Source organism: Dermacentor andersoni, chromosome 11 (genome assembly GCF_023375885.2).
Source record: "Dermacentor andersoni chromosome 11, qqDerAnde1_hic_scaffold, whole genome shotgun sequence".
Taxonomy (NCBI): Eukaryota; Metazoa; Arthropoda; class Arachnida; order Ixodida; family Ixodidae; genus Dermacentor; species Dermacentor andersoni.
The window spans coordinates 51684651-51696842 of record NC_092824.1 but is presented as its reverse complement, the minus strand read 5'-3'; the positions used below and the strand labels follow the sequence as shown (position 1 = coordinate 51696842).

Here is a 12192-nt window from a genome sequence, read left to right as displayed (position 1 = left end):
GCTCTTATACTTCAAGCCGTTCCGTAGAAATGCTGAACCCGTGCGTGCAGTTTTCAGCCCGAGCCAACCAGTGATGCGCGACCGTAGGGAAATTATCCTACGTATATAAGTATGTGTCTCGTGATTCTTTTTGATCGTGTGGTAGCGTTGTAGGGAATTCGATCTGCTATTCGTCCAGGTGTGGTCCAAGTTCACAGTAGGAGTGTTTCATCTTGCGTTTCAAGGCGAATCGGTCGATCGATCGGTCGGTCGGTCGATCACTCACTCACTCACTCACTCACTCACTCACTCACTCACTCACTCACTCACTCACTCACTCACTCACTCACTCACTCACTCACTCACTCACGCAATCAACCAACCAATCAATCAATCAATCAATCAATCAATCAATCAATCAATCAATCAATCAATCAATCAATCAATCAATCAATCAATCAATCAATCAATCAATCAATCACAGCCACAGGCTCTGCCTTATCCTAAGTGTTCCTCTACGTGGCACGCACGTGTCCGTATACAGAGCGCGCTGGCTGCATCCGCAGCGTCGCATTTGCATGCGGCGCCATCTGTCGTGACGCTCGTGCGCATGTGTGCGCGCGTGTTCGTCGGCATGGACTTTGGGGCTTGGGGTTTGACGCGCAAGAATATCGCGGTCTGATTGCGAAGCGCACCGGATTAATTTTTTTGGCCAGTGGAAGATCTTTAACGTGCGCCTGAATTTAAGCACGTACACGAGCGGTTCTTGCATTTTGCGCCCCATCAAAAATGCTTCTCAGGTGGTCGGCACCGAACTGGAGACCTTGGAACGCCATGCCCACTGGGCTACCGCGACGGTTGATTATTCAAAAAAGATAATCGAAAAAAATAAAGAAAAGAACCTGCTAGGTCTGAAAGGAACAAAATGGCGCGGAAACGCGAAATTATATGTTAATGTAAAGCTATAACTTCATTGTACAAAAAAAAAAAAATGAAGTCGTGATTTTAAGAGTGCGCGCGCACGCACGCAAAGATGCAAATTTTACAGGGCGACCGGTTCTTCTCCGGAGGTAATCCGAGACGCTGGAGCTAACGCCTCTGTGGCTGTAATTCAAGAATTCAGACTGCGAAATAACAGGGAACAGAAAGCGCGTGGCAACGCTGAAAAATAATCTACAACTTTAAAAGGGAATATGGACGTAAATTATTTCGCGGTGCTCCTGCTTAACGCACTTTTATTGTTCGCTAATTAGGCAGGGGGAGAGGGCGGCGGGCAGAGCTTTGCCTGTTGTTCCATATAAGCGGCTGGTGGAGAGCGAACCGCAATCCATGCAGATTTTGTTGGCCCCAATTAGATGTATGCGCACAATTTTGTATGCGTGCTTGAAGGAGATATATGTCACGAGAGATATTGAAGCACCTGACTCTTACTTTTCTTCCTGCCGTGATGCTTCCCTGACAAAGTCTGCCTGTCCTGACGAAACATTAATCAATGCACTGCGTGCATTGCATGCCGTCGCTCTCTTACTAAAGGGTACATACTACTGGCGTGACATTTCTGACTTGTATATATCTTTTTCTTTTTTCTTGCCCTAAGTCCATTGAAGGTTCTTGCCTCACGAGACACAGACAAGCCCTTTGAACAGAAGAAAAGACACACTGAGAAGCGTCAGAGCACTCTAGCTTACTGTATATACACTCTAAGACAAGTGTTTACCTTCATTATTTTCTCTCCGAAACAATAATCGCCATCTGTCTTGTGCTCCTTTCCACTCTTTAACGGCACGTGTACTTTCCTTTTCTTTCCTTTTTTTCTTTTTTTAAGGTCACGAACGGCATTCCCGCATCAACGTTACGTAATTACGTTCTTGGCAGGAAGGCAGTGAGCGCAGAGCGTTAAAGAAGTGAACCGCGTGCACTCAGGATTAATTACCGTCATTGTGCTGGGCCAAGATAAAGCTCAAATAATGTAATTTTTTTTAACATGTAATGCAATTGTTTCTGCTTGCCCGTTTCGGTTGCGGTACTGTGGATACGGATGCGTTTCGCAACCTTCATATATCATTGATTAGTTCACGCGTCAGACGCGCATGGTACAATTCCTACAACTTCGAAAAAAAAAAAAATGTCGCGTAAGAACTCCGTCGCTCGCGTCGAGCGTTCGATCGTGGCCTCCGAGATCCGGTTGCGCGAGCAGGAAAATGTCCGCGTTTCCCCTGATCTCTGAGGCCATAATCCGGCGCCCGGCCTTCTCGCAAACGTCACCCGTTTAGAAGAGAAGAGGAGGCGTACGCGCCGTATAGAACTGGGCCACGAGAGTTTTGGAATTTCTCGAGCGAGAGTGGGAGAAGCGAGCAAGGAGGAGGGGGCGCCCGCGATGTGTGTACCGCAAAGCCCCGCAAGATCCCTCGGGATCTAGATCGTCCCGTGTCGACTCTCGGTTGTCGTGAGCACTGTTGCATTGGAATGCCGCTTGCTCGCGCCTCCCACCTATGTGTGTGTGTGTGTGTAGGTGTTTATTCTGCGCTGACTTGTGTACGCGGCACCGTTCACGCTCGTCGCTGCGACAACGTCTCCGCATTCAACGCACTTCTTTATTTCTGTTCCTCCCGATGGTTTCCGGACAGACAGCTGTCACGTTTCGAGGTGGCCCGTTCTTTGTTATTGTTTTCTTGTTTGTTTGTTTGTTTGTTTTTTCGTCGCCGCTCTTTATTATGCGTAAGTCTGACGCGCGTGCTCGGCGCGACAGGCCGGGCGCCTCAAATTTGTTCTCGCTGCTTTTTTGCGGTGACGCGTCTGCGCTGTCAAAATCGCACGTCCCGCAGCTGGGCGATGTGACAGGATTAAGACGCCTCGAAGTGTGCCGTTTTGAACGTGCCTCCCGGGTCCGCGCGTCTTTGGACGCCATTATGCATTACGTGTCAGTGGAGAAGGTGCTCCGAGTGTTTCTTGAGCTATATGCACCCTCCCTCCCACCCCCCTCCTCCACCCCCCACTCTCACCTTCCTCGGGTCTCGCTGCCCCGGCCGGCAGCCGTGGTGCGACCCTTGTTTACCCGGTCGCTCGCTGACCCTTACTTTTTTTCTTTATTACTTCGAGCGTACGTCGCGAGCGCGTGGAGCTTGCCTTCGACGTGATTGACAATGACGCGCGTAATATGTTCGCCGGACAAATCCCGGCGCCACGTGTTACTCGGTTCTATTTATCTTTTGTCGCCGTCCGGAATGTGTCGCGTCGTTTCCAGATTTTCTCTTAACGGTCCTAGCTCGCCCCCAACCCGACAGTCATGGCCCCGAGCGACGGAGGCAGTCGCGGGGCAGGGACCGCGAACGAAGGAAACGGCAAGACTATAACCACGCGGTATAAAACATATTTCCGGAAATCTGTCCGCGAGAAAAAAGGCGTGCGCATCGCGCAGTGTTTTCATCGGAATGTCACTGCAGCGCTGCCGCCTGCATATCCTCGCAATCTCGGCGACTCAGTTTCACTCGCCATCGACCCTCGTGCTTTGTCGATTCCACGTATACACGAAGCTGTCTTAAAGGGGCAACTCCGGCGATTTTTCGATGTCCACTGAACTTAATAAAATTTTGAATATACGTCCTCTTTTACACTCTGATTGTCTGCGCCAGACAATATGGCTGCAAGTCATTTAGTTTTCCTGGAAATGAATTTTAAAGATTGGTTGTGTTCCCGACTCATGACTTCTTACTGGCCACCCTGTGTTTGTGACGTCAGATTCTACACCGCCACTGTCGCTGAAATGGTCGCTGTCTGGTTCGGAGAATCTGCAAAAGCTCCCTGTGTCGTCAAGAGACACCATCAGCTTCGCTTCTTTGGCGTTAGCGCCACGTGTACTGCGTGTTTAGCACGCGTTCTGCGTGTTTACACTGTGGTTGTGTAGGGTATGACGTCATCGGTTGATCGTGACGTCATACGAAGCGGCTACCCGTTTCGGTTTCAGTATCTCGTTTATTGATTATTTAAAATTATTTATGAATTTCTAAGCAAATTGAACCAGCCTACCGGTGACAGGACTGTCAATGCTATTTGAAAATGACCATATCCTAAATGCTTAAAAAAGAACGCCGGAGTTGACCTTTAACCCGCTGCTGCTCTCTATTGTATACCTTACAGGTTACTTCTTGCGGCCAAAAATATCTGCAACGCGGGACTGAGGCCGAGCGACCAGCCGGAAACTGCGGTGAGTGTTTCTACAGCGAAATCTCTGAACGGACTCATTCTCCTTCTTTTTTGTTCCCCCGTTTCTTTCGCCGTCATCGTGAGCGCCTAGCTTGTTTTTTGCGCAGTATCCTTCACGGCATCGCGCTCTCATTGACAGCCCGTTGTCACCGTGGGCATATTGGGCCCAGTGGTGCCGATCATTCGGTGCTGCTGGCGTTTGCTTTCCCGCAGCTATATCGTGTAAAGGTACAAAGGCACCTGCAGCTTTCATTCAGGCTCTCTAATACGAAAACAAGCCGCTGCGGGCTATACAGGAGTGCAAGGACGAAGTCTTGTGCTTACTAGGGCATACGGGGGTCCATAGGATGCCCTTTCTTTTGTGACGCAGACAGTACTTTACCGTATCCGCGTATGAACGAAAGAAACGTCCGTAGTGGGAAATAAGAACAAACAAACAAGAACATTCGAGTTACCGTTCGGAGGCGTTCAAGCTGCTCGCAGGCATTATTTTCGTCAAAGCACACCACTTTTTCAACATACGTGTATACAGCCAACTACATATACGCCCGAGCAAACGCCCTCAATATCCGTGACGTCAATACGATCTGGTGAAGAGAACTTCAAGGCTGGGTACGTCGCCACCTGAAATTCGTTCTTGCTTCTATTCTGGCTTATCAAACCTATCACCACCGTAAGTAAGGCTGTTTTGATATTGTAGTAGAACAATTTGCTATTACAGCACAAAAATAAAAAAGAACAACAAAGTATTGCTTAAATGATATTGCGCGACATAAAAACGACACGGACGTGAGAGAAGACGATATTGCGCTTGGTGTGTCGTCTTCTCTCACGTCCGTGTCGTTTTTATGTCGCGCAATGTCATTTGAGCAATGGATTACCAACTTGCCCGGAATGCTGCTCTCGTTAACAACAAAGTAATAACGTTCTTTCCTGCTATTGACCCTTTGAGGTCGGCAAACCTATACGATACTTATTACGCCAAGCGACGCCGCCGCGTTCCTCGAGTCAACGTCGGGCGCCTTTTTGCCCGTCAATCACTCGCTGCTGTTCCCACGCCCCGTGTCTACTGCGAACGACTTCGCTGTCTCTGGCGCGCAGTGTAGCAGCGTACCGAGCTCAAACACACACTGAGACAGAACGACGACCGCCGACTTTCGCATGGAGGCCGCGCCTCGAGGCTTGCGCAAACAAATTTGCCTGCTGAGTGGCGCAGCAAACCGTAGATCCCGATTCGCCGTCGCTTTCTACAAATGCACGTCATCTTCGTCTTCCTCTTATTATGTGTGCGTCCGCGTTCCCCCTTTACTAATCGCTCTCTCGCTAAGGGCCGATTTACGCTCGAGCCGCCCATCGCCGCAAGAAGCACCGCACGCGTGCGGTCGCGCGAAAGATTGCACGTATGAAACACTTGTGCATAAATTTCGGTTTGCAATGTGTAAGCTATACACTGTGCACACAGTGGAAATGGTAATTTGTGCACAAGTGCCGGATACGTGCAATTTTTCGCGCGACCGCACGCGTGCGGCTTGCGGCGATGGGCGACTCGAGCGTAAATCGGCCCTAGCTAAGCGCGAGCGTCCCGCCGAACCGCATCGAGAGGCTTTCTAAACGGGGGAGGGGAGGAGGGGCAGGTCGCGATTGCGTAAGAACCAGCGTATATAATGCGAGGTACCCACACGCTTGCAAATTCGCTGGCTATACAGTTAGCAAGTTGTAATTACTTGCCTTAAAGTAATCAGTCACAGGCTTGATTTGTCAAATGTTGTTAATTAGTCGACTGTGCGCATTTATTTATTTCTCGTGCAACTAATGTCCTCGGGTTGTTCTAGTATAATCCGGACCAAGGAGTCGTGTTGGGCTGTCTGCCGCAGGAAGTTTTAAAAAAATGCATCGTCATCATCATCAGCCTTACTTATATCCACCATACAGGATCGACGAAAGCTTCTCCTACCGACCTCCAATTGCCCCTGTCTTGCGGCAGCTGACACCACGTTGTGCCCGCAAATTTCCTAATTTCGTCAGACCACTTAATTCATTGTCCTAATATCTAGATAATCTAAGCGCCTAGTAACCTAACCTAATACCTAGCTCTAACAGATGACCGGTTATCTGCCCTACGCATCGCATGGCCTGTCCGACTACATTTCTTCCTCTTAATATCGGCCATACCCCCCGTTCGCTCTTCAATTCAGACCGCTGTCTTCCTGCCTCTTAACGTCACGACGCCAATCATTTTGCGTTCCATTGCTGGTTGGCCGGTCTCGAACTTCTCCTCAAACTTCTTTGTTAACCTCTAAGCTTGTAAGAACAAATAACTTACTGCGCAAAATACACGAAGGGCGGAATGAGGGATAGCAGGCTTCTGCTTGTAAGTATACAAACTTTGCCACTTTGCGCAGTATATATATATATATATATATATATATATATATATATATATATAGGAAAAGCGGTGTTCGCGGCACACGCTCGGGTCGCTCAAGTTAACAGCAGCTTCTGCTTCGCTGCGGGCGTTTCTGTCTCAGACTGGAGACGACGAGTGGGCCTCGTGTACTGTTTGGTGTGGGGGTGGAAAGCTTGCGAGGGAGTGTTGAGAGAGCGAGAGAGAGAGTGGGTAAGAAAGGGCGCCCGGATGTTTGAGCGTGTCCTGCACGGGGGCGAGCGAGTGTCGGAGGAACCGTCGTGTTTGTCCACTCCGTCGGCAGCTCGCTCCCGAACAAGTCCCGACCGTGCGCCTCGAGATGTTGCAATCTTCGGCGCCGGAGGGCCGGCTATAGCCGGGACGGGGCGAGGAGGAGAGAGAAGCGGGCACGAAGCCTGCCCCGGCAGTCACTTGCCCGCTGTGTGCTCGGCTGCCCCGGAGGCGTGTAGGGTGGGGGTTAGCTGTGTTCTCAGAGTATAAAGCGTGTATAATTCTCTTGCCTCGCTTCTTCTTGCGACTCCTTATTGGTTGTGGGGATTCGTACGTTAGCCCTACGCACTTCGCGGGCCGGGGAAGGCGCCTGTGTAAGCAAGCAGACTCGCTGTCTCCAAGAATGTTTGCTCCCGCTCCTGATTTTGTCTTTGCTGTTGTCTCCCACTCTCTGCACACGTCTCATTCACCCCTTTTCTTTTTTTTCATGTTACTTTCTGCTTATAAGCCGGTATTTTTTTTTTTTTTTCGACATTCACGCGCTGTTGAGCTTGCCTGCGTACCCGTCATTTGTTCTGGATCTCGGCTTGTGTAACGTGGCGTTCTTCCGTCTTAAGTGCCTGCAAATGTTTTCTTAAGCGCGCCTCCGTACTTTAAACACAACCGAAGGCTTGAACAGGCGGCTGTTCTCTCGGCAGTAGCGTTTTTCGCCAGAGGTTTCATTTGTTTTACGCCCTCTTTCTAATTGTCGGTAGTTTCCCGCCTCTTATATAATAATAGTAATAATGATAGTAATAATAACAGTAGTAGTGATTGTGTTGACGTTGTCACCGTATATACGTTATAGTAGAGGAGCTCTGCGTAGAAGATACTTTACAAGAGCTTGACAAAAGTACGGACGCCTATAACTGTAATAGTTCGACGTTAGTGCGGGTCCCCTGTCACTGAGCGTGAAAACTTGACAGAAACGTGACAAAAATGAGATGCACATACACAATCGCGCATTATAGAAAGAAAAAGGAGGCTTAATAAACCGAGTAAGTTGTCGACAAATTTAGCCATTCGACGAATTAGAAGATATATATAGCATAGGTGGGATAGACTAAATCTCGTTCACGAGCCGAGTTTGACTGATCGAACACTTTGATAACGTTAGAGAAAGGAGATACCATATCTCGCGTGATTATGCGGCCACTCTTAACTTCTCCCGCGGATAGCGCGGACCGTGAGCGCGTTCTTATCGGGCGAGCTTGAATATACCGCCGGGCCGCGTACACACGTCGCCCACGCCTGACGTTCCGTCCAATAAACGTCTGGCTTTTGCTCGTTCTGCGCACACGGTCCCAAACAGCTGTCGCCGCGCGCAAAGAGTGCTTTTCTCTCCCGCGCAATATACGATATATAGAGAGAGAACGTGGGCGCGCCAACGGCGGTGTCGTGCAAACAGGTGCGGCCCCGGTTATACGTATGGGACGTGTTACTTGGCGCCCCTTTCGGGTCGCCTGCTCCGCCCCCCAATTTCCGACTTCCTCGTCGTCGACCCGTCATCGCTGTCGTCCAGGGCGCTTGACGAGTGTCTACAAGGCTCCCCGGCAGTCGGTGTCCGTCCACTGCAGCCTTGTCGCTTGTTCTCTTCGAGCAGAGGGGACAACGTCCGGTGTACTAGGAGAGCACTTGGAACCTCCCGGCTCCGCTCTTCTCCTTCCGTGTAGGCGTGTATCTGTGTCCGTGCTCGCGTGTGCTTGTGCGCTTGTGTGTGTGTGCGTCTGTGCGTGCTTGCGTTTGGTGCTTGTGTCGGTGTGCATGCGTGCGTGTGTGCTTGTGTGTGTACGTTTGTGCGTATGTGGGTGTTTGTGTGCTTGTGCATGCGTGTGTGTGTGTGTCCTCGCGTGTACGTGCTTGTGTGCGTGCGTGCTTGTGTTTGTGTGTGCGTACGTGCTCCCGTGTACGTGCTTGTATATTTGTGTGCAAGTGTGCGTGCTTTCGCGTACGTGCTTGTGTCGGTGCGTGTGGGTGCGCGCACGTGCACGTGCGTGTGTGTTCGCGTTCACCTTCCCAATGCTATAGGTCTGCCTCCCCGAGACGTGTCCTCCACCCTGCAGTACGTATTAGCTTCGCCCCCTATAGGCATCGAGTGGCCGTAGTAAGCGCCAGCGGCGCATCAACCGCGGGCTGCCGCACAGCGCCGCGAACGGCAGAAGTCAAAGCAGACGACGTGAAGGGAAGCAGACGACGGAACGAAGGCGCTCGCGGTGCTTCCAGTGCTTTCGCACTGCGGGATTTATGACCTGGCGTACCGCAAAACGCATTTTCGTGTGTCTGCGTTTGAGAAAGGTCGCCGCTTGTACGAGGCAGGCGACATTCATGGCACCAGGTAACACATAAAATGGAAAACTAGTGCAAATGGCGATGCAAGTGCACCCCGCCAACAGAGCTCGGCGTGGTAAGCCAAGACGTGGAGCGCCAGCACTTACATTCAAGATGTCTTTTGCTGTGCACGTTAACGTTGTCACGTACTTAATCTGTAAATGGGAGAAGAGCCCGAAAAAAATGTATAAAATAAAATGTATAGAACACCACTGGGTATGTGCCCCAGAAGCCAACCGGGCATCTGCCGCCCTTCAATGAACCTCTTTTGACCCTCGACTTGGGTCACTGCAAGTACCACAACATCACACCTGCGCGGTGACTTTCACGTAATGCGATTTTAACGCGACAGCGTTAAGGGCGCCGTGTCGCACAATGTCCGGTGCCGGTGTCCCGCGTTCAGCGTCGACCGCCTTTCGGTAAAAGTCATTCCTAACCGAATTCCGAATCACGCATACCCAAGCACACCTCTATCACCAAAGTTGCTCATACCTTATTTTTTTTTCATTCTTTACGAAGTTATTTCTCGGAATTTTGAGAACGGCAGCCCACAGACAAATGTAATCGAGAAAAAGAACAGCGACAGCGCATATCTCTTATGTTAGATCTACTCGGACTTAGGTTAGTGAGGGCCAGGATCCACCTCAATTTGAACGGAGAAACAGTAAAATTGATCAAGAAAAAAAACAGGTCTACTTAGAGGCAGTAAGGGTAAAAGCAGACAAATTTAGGCTGGTACTGGCAAACAAATATGCAGCCTCAGAACAGATAGATGATGATGATGATGATGATGATAATGACATAGAGGTAATGAATGAAACCGTTACGAGGCTGGCTTCAGAGGCAGCAATTGAAGTGGGAGGCAAGGTACCAAGGCAACCAGTAGGCAAGCTCTCACAAGTAACAAAGGACCTAATAAAGAAACGACAAAGAATTAAAGTGTCCAACTCAAGAGATAAGATAGAATTCGCGGAACTGTAACAACTGATCAACAAGGCGAAAATAAGTGATATTCGAAACTATAACGTTAGAAAGAAACTTGGCATGGGACAAACCAAGATGTATGCACTAAAAGATAAGCAGGGTAATATCATCAGCAATCTCGAAGATATAGTAAAAGCAGCGGAAGAATTCTATACTGACCTTTACAATACCCAGACGACTCAGGAGCACTCTATTCAAAACAATAACGAACAGGATGCAGAAACTCCTCCTATTACTAGAGATGACGTCAAAAAGGCCTTGCAAGGCATGAAGCAGGGAGAAGCGGCAGGATAGGATGGAATAACAGTCGATTTAATGAAAGATGGAGGAGACATAATGCTAGGAAAACTGGCGGCTCTCTATACGAAGTGTCTATCGACTGCAAGGGTCCCAGAAAACTGTAAGAATGCGAACATTATACTAATCCACAAAAAGGGCGACGTTAAAGAACTAAAAAATTATAGGCCCATTAGCTTACTCCCAGTATTATATAAAATATTTACCAAAATAATCTCCAATAGAATATGAACAGCACTGGACTTTAGTCAACTATAAGGGAGCAGGCAGGCTTCAGGAAAGGTTACTCTACAATGGATCACACCCATGTCATTAACCAGGCTATCGAGAAATCCGCAGAGTACAATAAACCTCTCCATATGGCTTTCATAGATTACGAAAAAGCATTTGATTCAGTAGAGATATCAGCATTCACAGAGGCATTGCGTAAGCAAGGAGTACAGACCGCCTACGTAAATACCCTGGAAAATGTCTACAGAGATTCCTCAGCCTCCTTAATTCTACACAAGAAAAGTAGGAAGATACCTATAAAGAAAGGGGTCAGACAAGGAGACACAATCTCTCCAATGCTATTCACTGCGTGCTTAGAAGAAGTATTCAAGCTATTAAACTGGGAAGGCTTAGGAGTAAAGATCGACGGCGAATACCTCAACAACCTTCGGTTTGCCGATGATATTGTTCTATTCAGCAACAATGCAGATGAGTTACAACAAATGGTTGAGGACCTTAACAGAGAGAGTGTAAGAGTGGGGCTGAATATTAATTTGCAGAAAACCAAGATAATGATTACCTGGCAAGAGAACAAGAGTTCAAGATCGCAAGTCTGCCTCTACAGTCTGTGGAGGAGTACGTTTACCTAGGTCAACTAATCACGGGGAACCCGGACCATGAGAAGGAAATTCACAGAAGAATAAAAATGGGTTGGATCGCATGCGGCAGACATCGTGAGCTCCTGAATGGGAGTTTACCGTTATATATGAAAAGGAAAGTATACAATCAGTGCATTTTACCGGTGCTGACGTACGACGTAGAGACTTGGAGGCTGACAAAGAAGCTTGAGAACAAGTTAAGGATCGCGCAAAAAGGCGGTGGAACGAAGAGTGCTAGGCATAACTTTAAGAGACAGAAAGAGAGCGGTTTGGATCAGAGAGCAAACGGGTATGGACGATATTCTAATAGACATTAAGAGAAAAAAAAATGGTGCTGGGCAGTTTATGTAATGCGCAGACTAGATAACTGTTGGACCATTAGGGTAACAGAATGGGTGCCAAGAGAAGGCAGGCGCAGTAGAGGACGGCAGAAGACTAGATGGTGCGACGAAATTAGGAAATTCGCGGCTGCTGGTTGGAATCGGTTGGCGCAGGACAGGGATAATTGGAGATCGCAGGGAGAGGCCTTCGTCATGCAGTGGACATAAATATGATGATGATGATGATGATGATGATGATGATGATGATGATGATGCAAACAAAAACAGGAGATTGACCCACGCAAGAGGCCGCGTTTCTACTGGAAAACTTGCGTTCGTGCACAGCATTCGCCGCCAGCGTTTCCCGGTAAAGGTTACGGTTACATAAACAGCAGTTGCTGGGAAGCTGGAAAAGCAGTCAGGGGTCTTTGAATGCTATCGCGCGTCCTCGAATTTTTTACTTACAAGTGAGGGTCGGCGCCGACGTTGTGGTTTTTCCTTTTTTTCTCGACTCTCAAAAAGCGCGTTCTTGCCGAAT

General features: G+C 48.8%; 1 protein-coding gene across 1 annotated transcript in view; it reads left to right on the top strand.

Annotated features, from left to right (window-relative positions):
• Positions 1-12192, top strand: part of LOC126517558 (protein O-linked-mannose beta-1,2-N-acetylglucosaminyltransferase 1-like) — a 294129-nt gene that overhangs the window by 174073 nt on the left and 107864 nt on the right. The window contains exon 5 of the mRNA XM_050167309.3: positions 4117-4183. The gene's annotated coding sequence lies outside the window, so the exon portion shown is untranslated. The remainder of the gene's footprint in view (positions 1-4116; positions 4184-12192) is intronic.